This window comes from Budorcas taxicolor, chromosome 4 (genome assembly GCF_023091745.1).
Source record: "Budorcas taxicolor isolate Tak-1 chromosome 4, Takin1.1, whole genome shotgun sequence".
NCBI lineage: Eukaryota > Metazoa > Chordata > Mammalia > Artiodactyla > Bovidae > Budorcas > Budorcas taxicolor.
The window spans coordinates 64177368-64191851 of NC_068913.1; the positions used below are offsets into that span (position 1 = coordinate 64177368).

At 39.5% G+C, this 14484-nt stretch overlaps 1 protein-coding gene across 1 annotated transcript in view; it reads right to left on the reverse strand.

The window, feature by feature from the left end:
• Positions 1-14484, reverse strand: part of NPSR1 (neuropeptide S receptor 1) — a 157847-nt gene that overhangs the window by 114487 nt on the left and 28876 nt on the right. The window lies entirely within an intron of this gene.

Consider the following 14484-nt stretch of genomic DNA (forward strand, 5'->3'; position numbering starts at 1 on the left):
GGATTAGAGACTCTGTCTCCCCGCCTCCCCCCACCCCCCCCCCATCCCACCCCCCGCCCACTACCATTTGTTGTGAGGTTATCTCTCCAACATCTGCTTCTTTTAGTAAGAACTCAGCTTTTGGTTCCAATATCACATGCTTTGGGGAACACTGAATTCCTAGGAGTGGGGCGTGTGACTCCAGACTGAGCTCGTCAGTAATTGCGTATCTTGCTCATACTGATTAGTTCATGTGTGAGCATATAGATTGTTAGGTTGGTAAGGGGCATGTAGGGGTTTCCTAAGCACTGCTGGGAAGGGTGGCTTCCTGCATTTCTTATCTCCTCAACCAGGAATTGAACCCACACTCCCTGCATTGGAAAGCGAAGTGTTAACCACTGGACTTTCAGGGAAGTCCCTCTTTCCCCTCTTTAAAAGAGTTTTCCTCTCCTTCCTGTGAGAGGACTTGCACATGGCTTGCCATGCTTGCACATCTTGAATGGCAGTTCTTTGCTGATTCTGAATAAATCCATTTTTTTCCTGGAGAAATGACTAGCTGTCTATTTGTTTTAGGTCAACAAAAGACAAAAGAAAATGGCCACCAATTCAAGGAGAGAGGCCTCAGAAGAATCTAAACTTGCCAGTATCTTCATCCAGGACCTGTAGCATTCAGAACTGTGAGAAAAAAAATTCTGTTAAGCCACCCAGTCTGTGGTCATCGTTATGGCAGCCCAAGCAAACGAATACAGCATCCTATAACGAAGATGAAGAACAAGGCTGAAGGAAATGACTTCTATAATGCCAGAGATAGCATCCTTGGTGGCATTCCTGAATTGCTAAAGCAAAATCAAGCCCAGGGCTTATTCTGCTGCTGAAATTTGCTTGATGAAAGCAAAATTGTCCCCTTTTTTGCTTTATTGTTTCAAATGTAACTTAAACAGTTGAACCAAATACATCACTGTGTCTTTGGTATCTGCAACTAACTGTGATGACATAATTAGTGCTTAATAATATTTGTTGAAAGACTAGAGGAAGGAATGAAAGAATAAGCCACAAACGGAACTGTAGTGTGTTGATCAGGGAAGCCTGGTGAGGCAGCAAGCAACAGAGGAGGGACTCAATCTTAGTATCACTATTATTACTACATTCCATTCGCCATTTTCCTTCCATATGGACGAGGAGCCAGATAGTACCATTATTAAGCAACAGAGCTAATTGAGAAGGTGACCTGTACTCATTATGACAAAAGTTGCTTAATCAGCAGACATCTGAAGGTGTAAAAAAATCCCCTCAATTTCTACAACTGCAAATTTCTAATTAGAAGCACAAGACTGCTAGAACCAGATCACTTCTGATCTCTTAAGCCTATCTGGATAGCTTCTTCATTTTAGAGTTGAGAAAACAGAAGGCTTAGTGAGGTGAAGTGCCTTTCCCAGTGATGATGCCTGATCAGTGTAATAATGATCAGGAGCAAAGGGAGAGAACAAAAAGAAACCCAATTTCTCTGAAGAAGAAAAAGATTTTCTGGGATAAGTGTTCATTCCTTTTAGTTAGATTATTCCCAGAGTGATAAGGCAGTGCCTTCTTTTCCTGCTCAAGAGAAACCAGTTTTCTTTACAAACATAGACCACCTCTTCTCAGAGTAGGGAACAATGATGGCATAGTGTAGCCACTGTAGGAATAATCTAAATGAAGGACATGCACTTATTCAGATGTTAGCCAATCAAACAACTTTTAGTGGAATCAGTGAGTCATAAAGTAGTGAAATTTTATAACATTAAGTAGAAAAGAACACACAAATGTCAGAAAAAAATCCTTAAACAAAACTGTTTAGTTCAGGAAACATACTTAAATCTTAGGCAGTGTTTTATGTTCTTATTACATTTTAGAAAAACTTTGACGTTGTGGCAAGATGAAAGATGAGGTAGTAAGACATGCTCTGATGCTCAGTTGAGTCCAACTCTTTCGATCCCATAGACTGTACACCACCAGGCTCCTCTGTCTGTGGATTTCTCCAGGAAAAAATGCTGGAGTGGAGTGCCATTTCCTCCTCCAGGGGATCTTCCCAACCCAGGGATTGAACCCACATCTTTTACGACCTGTGTCTCTTACATCTCCTGCATTGGCAGGCAGCTTCTTTACCACTAGCGCCACCTAAGAAGACATTGCGTGCCAAGTTGCTGCAGTCGTGTCCAACTCTGCCATCCCATGGACTGTAGCCTGTCAGGCTCCTCTGTCCACGGGTTTCACTGGGCAAGACTACTGGAGTGGGTTGCCATGCCCTCCTCCACAGGATCTGCTCACTCCAGAGATCAAACCCGAGTCTCTCATGTTTTCTGCATCAGGAGGCGGGTTCTTTACCACTAGAACCAGCACCTGGGAAGTAGGAAGTCATTAAGTAAGTTTTAAAAAGAGGAATCCTGAGACGTTGACAGCAATAAAAAGGCACTAGATAATATAAAGAATGAATGCTTTGAAACTGCTCAAAGAAAAGCAACTTTTAAGAGACTTTAGAAACATTTAAAAGTAGAGTTTTACACTGCTAATCAAAATCAAATCAATCATTAGAAAAAGTTTTCATAGTTCTTCCAAATACGGAAGAATAGTACCAAGATATATAATTGGTGAGAGAAAAGGACCATAGTTCCTAACATATGGATAGTGTTCCTGAACATAAGATCAGAACTAATGGAAGGTAATCAATATTCAGACACAAACAAAATGAACTTAGAAATCACTTTAATCTGCAAATCAAAAGAGCTTACTTGGCAAAAAGCAGAACTGATACAACAGATTAATAAATAGATATAACCAGGTAAAAGCATGAATATTCGAAAGAAAAAAAATCTGATAAGCTATAAGGGAAGAAATTCCAGACTGACTTTATACTTCTCTGTAACATGAAATGCCAGGAGTCAATAGAGCAACATCTTTGGCGATTTGAGTTGTGAATTCAACATTTCCTCACCTCTATTTTTATTTTTGGGAGGCAAGAGAAAGTCTTTTTCACTAATGCCAGGTTCTTGAGAATCCTTTCCTGAAGTGGGAAAAAAATAAGCACTCAAAGTACTCCAGATTGGGAGCTCTACCAAAATAAAGGAACCAGGAATGGGGAAGCCAACTATTGATAATCTTTGAAATATTCAAATATAGAAATACTTGTTGATAATTATTGCAAGCATAGTCACAAAGCAGAGGCATTTATGATAAATATATAGTTTTTAAATGAGGTTTTATTAAAATGCTTAGTCCAGTGTGTGAAAAATGAATCCAATAAAAATTAAATAGATGCATTTAATATTAGTATCATGTAAATAAAATTTAAGCAAGTTAATAAATGAAAGTAGAAGGATTGTGTTTGTGTATGTAATATTAAGCACTCAAACCTGTATTAAAGATATATTAAGAGACTTTAAGAACCAAGTAACAGAATGCTAAAATTTATAAAATAAATAATGATTAAAAGATACTGGGAGAAAATGAGAGAAAGTATGAAAGTTTTTAACAGCGCTTTTAGTTACTCATGACATAGTGAATAAGCAAGAAGTACATATATGGAAATACAGAAAATCTGAAGATGCTAACCAGAGAAAATTCAGAAAGTTAAGTACAAAGAATATAAAAACTAAATATACATATGGACAATGACCAGACTATATAAAAATGGAACTTTGGCCCACAACCTGCAGGGATCAACTCAGGAAGCCAACCTACTATCTATAGCAGCCTGTCTGGAAAACCAAACGATAACTGCTATAGTGATCTGCCCCAAACAGCCAGCTTGTGATTGAAAACTGACAGCTTCCCTAATGAATAACCACCTCTGCTTCCAACTTAGAACCAATTGAACAAAGCCAAATATGCAATGTTAACCAATCACATAGATGCCATGCTTCTAGTTAGCCTGCCTACCATTTCCTGTGCCAGCAGCCTCCAATCAAGGCATACCTGAAGTCTTTTTTTTTCCATTACAAAGCACTCCCACTGTTTTGCTTATCTTTGAGTGTCTGCCAACACAAATGACAATGATTGACTCCCTTGCTATTGTTAGCTCTTAATAAACAACCATTGCTTTTTCTCATTTAGGTGATTTTTTTTTAATTTCCACAACTTTAATTATTATTAAATGATGAAATGAAAAATATAAGTCTGAGAAATGAAATATTTCCTGCCATATCAATAAACAAGGATGTCACAATCATCAGCAATTCCAGCCCTCCAGTGTGAAGTGTTGAGTCCTAAGGGCATTCAGGAAGAAGAATACCTGCTATCTGCGTGCATCTCAGTCATTAAGTCATGTCCAACTCTTTGTGAACCCATGGACTGTAGCCTGCCAGGCTCCTCTGTCCAAGGGATTTTCCAGGCAAGAACACTGGAATGGGTTGCCATTTCCTTCTCCAACCTGCTATCTAATAGCAGCCAGTCCCTATGGTGAGCCCCAAGGGAGCTCAGAATGTGGAAAACACAGGATACTGGCCCCAGGATAACTGAGAGGAATATGAAAGGAATGATTTCAACAAGCTCAGACTCTTGCATCTTCCCCTACATAGAAAAGTGCTAAATTCCTTAACCTGGGATATCTGATTTTCTTTAACAATAATCTTTTGATGGTAAGACTACCTGCTCTTTGTTGTAAAACTTTTATATAACCTGACTCTCCCCTTCACCTCCTCAGAGCAGTTCTCTCAGGATTGCTTGAGATGCTGTCTCTGTGCTTGAAGTCCTAAAAACTCCCACCAAATCAAACATAACTCTAAACTTAGGTTGTGACTACTCTTTTTAAGTTGACATGTCCTAATTTTTAGTATGTATTAAATATTTTTCAAAAGAGCAGGAATTCTTCTAAAAATATTCTCTGACTGCAAGGCAATACAATTAATTGTGAATTACAAAATGTCATAGAAAATAGTCATCTGAAAATTAAAGATAAAAATAATCAAAACCTATAAAATGGTTATTTCATAGTGAAAGAGGAAATAAAAAAGCACTAAATATTTGAAAAATAAAGCAGAATTAATTCATGAAATATATGAATTTAGGGAAAAATTATACATCAGTTCAGTCACTCAGTCGTGTCTGACTCTTTGTGACACCATGAATCGAAGCACACCAGGCCTCTCTGTCCATCACCAACTCCCGGAGTTCACTCAGACTCATGTCCATTGAGTCAGTGATGCCATCCAGCCATCTCATCCTCTGTTGTCCCCTTCTCCTCCTGCCCCCAATCCCTCCCAGCATCAGAGTCTTTTCCAATGAGTCAACTCTTCTCATGAGGTGGCCAAAGTACTGGAGTTTCAGCTTTAGCATCATTCTTTCCAAAGAACACCCAGGGCTGATCTCCTTTAGAATGGACTGGTTGGATCTCCTTGCAGTCCAAGGGACTCTCAAGAGTCTTCTCCAACACCACAGTTGAAAAGCATCAATTCTTCAGCGCTCAGCTTTCTTCACAGTCCAACTCTCACATCCATACATAACCACTGGAAGAACCATAGCCTTGAGTAGACAGACCTTTGTTGGCAAAATAATGTCTCTGGCTTTTCAATATGCTATCTAGGTTGCTCATAAATTTTCTTCCATGGAGTAAGTGTCTTTTAATTTCATGGCTGCAGTCACCATCTGCAGTGATTTTGGAGCCCCCCAAAATAAAGTCTGACACTGTTTCCACTGTTTCCCCATCTACTTGCCATGAAGTGATGGGACCACATGCCATGATCTTTGTTTTCTGAATGTTGAGCTTTAAGCCAACTTTTTCACTCTCCACTTTCACTTTCATCAAGAGGCTTTTTAGTTCCTCTTCACTTTCTGCCATACGGGTGGTGTCATCTGCATATCTGAGGTTATTGATATTTCTCCTGGCAATCTTGATTCCAGCTTATGCTTCTCCCAGCCCAGCATTTCTCATGATATACTTTTGCATATAGCTTAAATAAGCAGGGTGACAATATACAGCCTTGACGTACTCCTTTTCCTATTTGGAACCAGTCTGTTGTTCCATGTTCAGTTCTAACTGTTGCTTCCTGATGTGCATATAGGTTTCTCAAGAGGCAGGTCAAGTGGTCTGGTATTCCCATCTCTTTCAGAATTTTCCACAGTTTATTGTGATCCACACAGTCAAAGGCTTTGGCATAGACAACAAAGCAGAAATAGATGTTTTTCTGGAACTCTCTTGCTTTTTCCATGATCCAGCGGATGTTGGCAAGAATGGGTGAATTTAACTCAGATGACCATTATATCTACTACTGTGGACAAGAATCCCTTAGAAGAAAATTATCCATAGTCTTAAGTATTTGCATTACAGAAGGGAAGGATTACAAATAATGTCATCAAGATGGCAACACAGATCGTTCCTAACTATAGTCTCCCTCACAAGAAGACCAACTAGCCACTGTCCATAGACAGGACATGATTATGAAAATGCCTGAACAAAGAGGTGAGGTGAAATAGCCTCTTGAACCACAGAGATCAAGAAGGACTCTAATATAAGGGTAATGGGAAGAACTACACTCTGACTGCATTGCCCCTCCCCCAGGCAAGCACAAGGCCACACCTGAGAGGGCCCTCCTTGGCCTACAGTTTCTCCAGTGGGGAAGAAATATACCAAAGTGAGCATCCACTTCCCCCGATGTTGCAGGATGCTTGCTCACTCCTCAAGGATCACTGGGGAACCATGCAGGGTTTGACTCCTGTGGATCAGAAACAAACAGAGAAGGAGGGTGGAGCCAGAGCAACCAGTGCTCAGGTCTTGGCAGAGCACATTTCTCTTCACACACGCATGAGAGCAAAGATCACAGATGGTGACCCCATTTGGCTAGGGAGCTTAGTCATTATTTTTGCCTGATTTGGGTTGCAGGATATAAAAGCAACATACAGAAGCCAATTCCTTTTCTATGCACTAACAATTATCTGAAAAAGATATAAGGAAATAACCCCATTTCAATAACATTCAAAACAATAAAATGCTTATGAGTAAATTTAATGAAGGAGGTGAAAGATCTGCACACAGAAAGCTGTAAGATATTGATTAAAGAAGTTCAATAAGACACAAATGAATGGAAAGATAACCTCTTTCATGGATTGGAAGATTTAATATTATTAAAGTGTCCATACTGCCCCAAACAATCAGTAGGTTTAATGCAATCTGTGTCAATATTTCAAGGATATTTTTTCACAGAAATAGAAAAAAATTCCTAAAATTCACATCAAACCACAAAAGACCTCAGCCAAAAATAAAGAAATATTATAAAGAAGAATACATGGTTTATATACACAATGGAATATTATTCAACCATAAAGAGGAGATCCTCCCATTTATGACAATGCATAGATGAATCTTGAAGGCAATATGCTAAGTGAAAGGGCAGAGAAAGACAAATGCTGTGTGTGGAAACCAAGAGAAAAAAAAAACATGAACTCACAGAAACAGAGGACAGATAGGTGATTGTCAGAGGTGAGGACTGGGGGAAATGGGTGAAGATGGTCAAAGGGAACCAACTTCTACTTAGAAGAAGAAGTCGTTCTGGGGATATAATGTACAACATGGTGATTGTCGTTAACAATACTGTATTGTATATTTGAAAGTTGCTTAGAGAGTAGATTTTAAAATTTCTTGACATTCTTCCCCCCAAAATTGTAACTATGTGAGGTGATGGTTGTTAACTGAACTTATTGTTATATATACGTATCACGTATCATTATTTTGAACGTGTTAAGCTTATTGAAAACAATAAAAAAAAGTAAATGAATAAGCAGAATTCAAATAATGAACTGAGTATAAATGAAATGAACTGAATATGCAACTCAGTGAGTGAAATCAGCTTTGTAAGTGGTAGTGAACTCTATGTATGACCTTGAACACCTCACTCTTCCTGGTCTCACCTCCCTTGCTAAAGCTCTCAGTTTTCTCTGTCAGATAATTAACAGGGAGCCTTTGAGGATGGTACATTCCTTAGTTTATTAGTAAGTTGCTCTCCAGAAAGTGCTTTGAGGCAGAGCTAATTTCCACCAATGTGAGATGACTTGGTCTTATCAGAAGAAAGTTATTTGAATATATGCCAAAAAATATGTTTTCTATCTTTCCTTGGTTGAACACTCAATGGGAGTTACTCTCATTAGCTCCCGTTCTTTATGGCATTTGAATAAAACAGACGTCAGTCCTAAAGATGATAAATGAATAATAAATTTTAATTGGCACTTTAGCTCATAAAATATAAACAGTCATTAAATTCATCCAGAAAATTGTTAAAATGGATGTGCTAAAAATTGCAGAATATGCCAAAATAGCAGCTTTAAGATCTGGTTTTCTTATATTCTCAAGGCTAAATCCTACAATCAAAATTTCTAATGGAAGATATAGAGAATTAAGTGTTTTTTGAAGGGATCAGAAATGTGGAGAAGAAGGAAGTGAATTGAAGTATATGCGTGTAAAACTAAAACTAAAACAATTCTTCCATTCAAATGTAAATGATGTGTTCTCTGTTTTCACAAATACATGAGCGCTGCTATAGGAACTGTGGGGGAAAGAAGGGCAAGTAGATGTGGCTTCTTCTCTGATACACTAGCTAGGAGGGGAGAAAATGTTCCTTTTTATTTTTGAAATGATTTTTCAACATTTATTTATTTTTGGCTGTGCTGGGTCTTCTCTGCCACTGGGGCTTTCCTTTGTTGTGGAGAGTTGGGGCTACTTCTCCAGTTGCGGTGGGCTTGTCATTGCTGTGGCTTCCCTTGCCTCAGGGCACGGACTCTCTCTAGGTCATGTGGACTTCAGTAGTAGTGGAGGCACGTGGGCTCAGGAGTTGTGGCTCCTGGCTTCAGAGCACAGGCTCAATAGCTGTGAACTTAGTTGCTCCACAGCATGTGGGATCTTCCTGGACCAGGGATCAAACCTGTGTCTTCTGCATTGGCAGGCAGATTCTTTACTACTGAGCCACCAGGGAAGCCCTGCTCCTTTTTACAATAAGTAAATTAGATTTGAGTAGGTGTGGACTGAATGTTAACAGATGAACAGAGAGGATCTACGCCTTCAAGGAACTAATCATGCCCTAATGTTATTGCAAATAAATAAGGCTTCCGTTTGGAGGATCTTTGGAAAATATGACTCAGTAGATCTGTGCTGGTGGCTTCTAAAAGGTTTGTCGCATGACATTTTTCATCATCTTTTAGCCTGGGTGACCTAAAAATTGCCAGAGATCAAATTGCCAATAGCAGTTGGATCACAGAAAAAGCAAGAGAGTTCCAGAAAAACATCTACTTCTGCTTTATTGACTATGCCAAAGCCTTTGACTGTATGGACCACAACAAACTGTGGAAAATTCTTAAAAACATGGGAATACCAGACCACCTGACCTGCCCCCTGAGAAATTTGTATGCAGGTCAGGAAGCAACAGTTAGAATAGGACGTGGAACAATGGATTGGTTCCAAATTGGGAAAGGAGTATGTCAAGGCTGTATACTGTCACCCTGTTTATTTAGCTTATATGCAGAGTACATCATGGGAAATGCCGGGCTGGATGAAGCACAAGCTGGAATCAAGATTGCCAGGAGAAATATCAATAACCTCAGATATGCAGATGACACCACACTTATGGAAGAAAGAGAAGAAGAACTAAAGAGCCTCTTGATGAAATTGAAAGAGGAGAGTAGAAAAGTCAGCTTAAAACTCAACATTCAGAAAACTAAGATCATGGCATCTTAGTCCGATCATTTCAAGGCAAATAGATGGGGAAACAATGGAAACAGTGACAGATTTTATTTTGGGCGGCTCCAAAATCACTGCAGATGATGACTGCACTCATGAAATTAAAAGACACTTGCTCCTTGGAAGAAAAGCCATGACCAACCTAGATAGCATATTGAAAAGCAGAGACATTACTTTGCCAACAAAGGTCTGTCTAGTCAAAGCTATGGTTTTTCCAGTGGTTATGTATGGATGTGAGAGTTGGACTATAAAGCAAGCTGAGCACTGAAGAATTGATGCTTTTGAACTGTGGTGTTGGAGAAGACTCTTGAGAGTCCCTTGGACTGCAAGGAGATCCAACCAGTCCATCCTAAAGGAGATCAGTCCTGAATATTCATTGGAAGGACTGATGTTGAAGCTGAAACTCCAATACTTTGGCCACCTGATGTGAAGAACTGACTCATTAGAAAAGACCCTGATGCTGGGAGAGATTGTAAGCAGAGGAGAAGGGGACGACAGAGGATGAAAGGGTTGCATGGCATCACTGACACAATGGACATGAGTTTGAGCAAGTTCTAGGAACTGGTGGTGGACAGGGAAGCTTGGCGTGCTGCAGTCCACGGGGTCACAAAGAGTCAGGCATGACTGAGTGACTGAATTGAACTGAACTGAAGGCTTCTGTTTTTAGGATCTTTTAAAAATAAGACTCAGTGTGAATCTGTGCTGGTGGCTTCCGGAAGGTTTGTTGCATGCCATTTTTCATCATCGTTTAGCCTGGGTGACCCAAAAGGACATTGGCCAATTAGAAAGTCATGAAAGTGTCTTCCTTTGATGCACTAAGTTCATGTCTATAAATTTTCTTAAGTGAATAATAAAGGATGCTTGTCAGATTTAATTGTGAGAATATTCATTGCAGAATTGATGATAGTAGCCAAAAATTGAAGACAGGCTTCTTTTATAACTCCACTGGTAAAGAATCTGTCTACAAGATTCTTTACAGAGACCCGGGTTCGATCCCTGGATCAGGAAGATCCCCTGGAGAAAGAAATGGCCGGTATTCTTGCCTGGAGAATTTCATGGACAGAGGAGCCTGGTAGGTTATACAGTCCATGGTTCGCAAAGTGTCAGACATGACTGACTAACACTTTCACTTCTTTCATGTAAATAGTCAGCAATAGGAATTTATCTACTTAATGTACAGTCATTCAATGGATCACTGCAGTGTTTGGACAACATGAAAAGTGCTACCTGCCAAGATGTGAGGTCTGAAGAAGAAAGCACAGCATCTGGTAGAAGTATCTTCAAAGCAGGGAAATGGGTGGTCAAACAGAGATTCACTGTCTAAACTTCTCTTTCTTGAAGGAAACTAAAGTACAGAAGACAAGCTATGCTTGAGACTGCTAATTACTTCTGTTCTCTCTTAGGAAGAGAAACGATTTGTTTCTGGCCAGTGGGTTACCAATGAACCAAAAAACCAAAAACATTTACTTCTTTATATTTTAGCTTCTCTTTAGTTGGACATGGCAAATAAAATACAAGCAAAAATTAATGAGTGGGAATCCTAGGAATGCCAGCTAAGAGGTGGTGGGGCGTGAGTGCCTTTTGTCCTTTCCCCTCTCTGCCTTTTTGTTGACTGGAATCTGGGAATGACGGCAGGAGTTCCAGTAGCCATCTTGAACCAACAACTGACCATGAGCCATATACCACGAGCTGACCTTGAGGTTGAACACTCTTTAATAGAGTAGAAATATGAGAAGCCTGAGTTGCCAGTGATGGGGAAATACAATATGAGCCCTGGACCGCCTACCTCCAGAATTCTTTACATAATATGAAAATAAATCCTTATAGACTTAAGCCACCTTTATCTGGATTTTATAGATATTCAGCTGAATCCAATTCCAACTGATTCACCAACTAAGTATATCAGAGACCAAGTGGAAATCAAAAGGTTCCTCAAAGAATCACTGTAAGTAGGAGGCTTTTGTCAGGAGAGTCATGATGGATGATATTATTTAATGAAGAGTATTAATATTGCTTTCAGTTCAGTCGCTCAGTCGTGTCTGATTCTTTGTCTTCCAGAGCCTACTTAAACTCATGTCCATTGAGTTGGTGATGCCATCCAACCTTCTCATCCTCTGTCATCCCCTTCTCCTCCTGCCTTCAATCTTTCTCAGAATCAGGATCTTTTCTAATGAGTCAGTTCTTTGCATCAGGTGGCCAAAGTATCGGAGCTTCAGCTTCAGCATCAGTCCCCCCAGTGAATATTCAGGACTGATTTCCTTTAGGATGGACTGGTTGGATCTCCTTGCTGTCCAAGGGACCTTCAAGAGTCTTCTCCAACAGCATCTTCAAAAGCATCAATTCTTCAGTGCTCAGCTTGCTTTAAAATCCAACTCTCACATCCATACATGACTACAGGAAAAACCATAGCTTTGACTAGACAGACCTTTGTTGGCAAAGTACTGTCTCTGATTTTGAATATGCTGTCTAGGTTGGTGATAGCTTTTCTTCCAAGGAGCAAGTGTCTTTTAATTTCATGGCTGCAGTCACCATTTCCAGTGATTTTGGAGCCCAGAAAAATAGTCAGCTACTGTTTCCATTGTTTCCGCATCTATTTGCCATGAAGTGATGGGACCAGATGCCATGATCTTAGCTTTCTGAATGTTGAGTTTTAAGCTGACTTTTCTACTCTCCTCTTTCACTTTCATCAAGAGGTTCTTTAGTTCACTTTCTTCCATAAGGGTCGTTTCATCTGCATATCTGAGGTTACTGATATTTCTCCTGGCAATCTTGATTCCAGCTTGTGCTTCATCCAGCCCAGCATTTCACATGATGTACTCTGCATTTGAGTTTAAAAAGCAAGGTGACAAAATACAGCCTTGACGTACTCCTTTCCTGATTTGCAACCAGTCTGTTGTTCCATGTCCAGTTCTAACTATTAATTCTTGACCTGCATACAGATTTCTCAGGAGGCAGGTCAGGTGGTCTGGTATTCCCATCTCTAAGAATTTTGAATATTTAAGAATATTGCCTTACCCAATAACAATTGTTAGCATTTACTTTTCTCTATTAGAAGAGCCAGGTATAAAAATGTCTCTGAATTTTGTTTTCCAAATATGTCTGTCACTGATGATGTCAGTTGAATCTGATGATTTAAGAATATGTTTATGTGAAAAAATTTGGTCATCCTATGAACAACATTGGAGAGTCAAAGACACCTGGTGGTAGCTGAAAGTTTTAAAAATATATTCAACTTTAATATATTTGCTTTGTTATAATGCAGTCTCTCTCTGTTGCCAGAAACATTTGGCAAAGTCTTTTAAACATAGAAAGTTATGTTTCTGTGGATAATTTTTAAAGAAAATAAAAGAAAAGAGAGCTGAGTGCCTTGTTAGGGTCAGTCTGGCTTCCCCACTAATGAGGGAAGGTGAGATGCTTATAAAACAGAGCAAGAGTTCAGCAGAGATAGCAACTGAGAACCAGAAGTGACAAGTAAAAATACAAAGTCCAGGAAATTTGAAGAAATCTTGGGGAGGCCATTAACATAGGATAGGAGATTCAAATCAAATTTATATAAATCTCAAAGTGTAAGATCCTTCAGCTGATACTGGAGCAACATTTTCATATGTGCTACTGAAGACTCTGATTTGTATTCTCAGATCCCTTACTACAGGATCTGAGATCATGGTGAAATGTGAGTGAAGAAAATTTTAACATCTTACATAAGAAGTTAGCCCATTCTCAGACCCTAGGCAAAGTTGCTCTCTCCAAGAATTCTTCACTTGAAATCCTCCTGATCTGACTCCTTGAGTTTTTCCATAGGGACTTAACAAATAAAAACCAGACTATCTAGAACACTCGAGGGAAATTAAGCCCAGGTTAACGCAGCAGACTATGGATTTCAGTAGAACACACAACTCTTCTTTTTGAAAACAGATGGTGAGATTTTAGCTGTTCATTTATTATTATTTTTGACAAAGCTTAAATTCTAAGCTGATATCCTTAACACCTCCTAAATTCTTACACTCTAAAAGAATATATGGTTTCATAGAATGTTGGTTACAGCACTGTAACTGACAAAAATATGGTGAAAGTAAGTTATTATAACCTCATCTAAGAATTTTACATTTACTATCAACAGATGATTCTAATTACCCTTTACTCCTACCCTTTGCATGCATGCTATGTCACTCCAGTCATGTCTGACTTTTTGCAACCCTGTGGACTATAGCCTGCCCAGCTCCTCTGTCCTTGGGATTCTCCAGGCAAGAACACTGGAGTGGGTTGCCATGCCCTTCTCCAGAGGATCTTCCTGACCCAGGGGTTGAAACTGCATCTCTTATGTCTCCTGGCAGGCAGTTTCTTTACCACTAGTGCTACCTGGGAAGCCACCTCCTACTCTCTACTCCTAGTGAAAAATGGGGCTTCTCTTTATAGGAAAGATTGAAGGAGTCTCTTTCATCACAAGTCCCACTTTTGTAACTCGGGGGGCTCCTCGTCCATCTTCATATTTTTCAGTAGTGCCCTTGTTTTTCGCCCTGGTCACTGTAGCCTGACCTAAGCAGATGGGCCTCCTACACTTTGTTAAAGAGGAAGAGGGGAATTTCAGGATATCAACAAGGTATGGCTAAGGTTTTCTTATAAGTTACAATGTTATATGTTTCATATATTGGAGTTTAAGACCAAATTCCCAGGAACTCTCAAGGCCTTTACTGCAACTCAGAGCACAAAACAGGTTGAAATGTACCTAACAGCCCTTCCTAACAGTCATCTACCATTGCTCCTTGTTAGCACTTAACACTTATAAAACTTTTTTTTTTTTTTGCATTTGC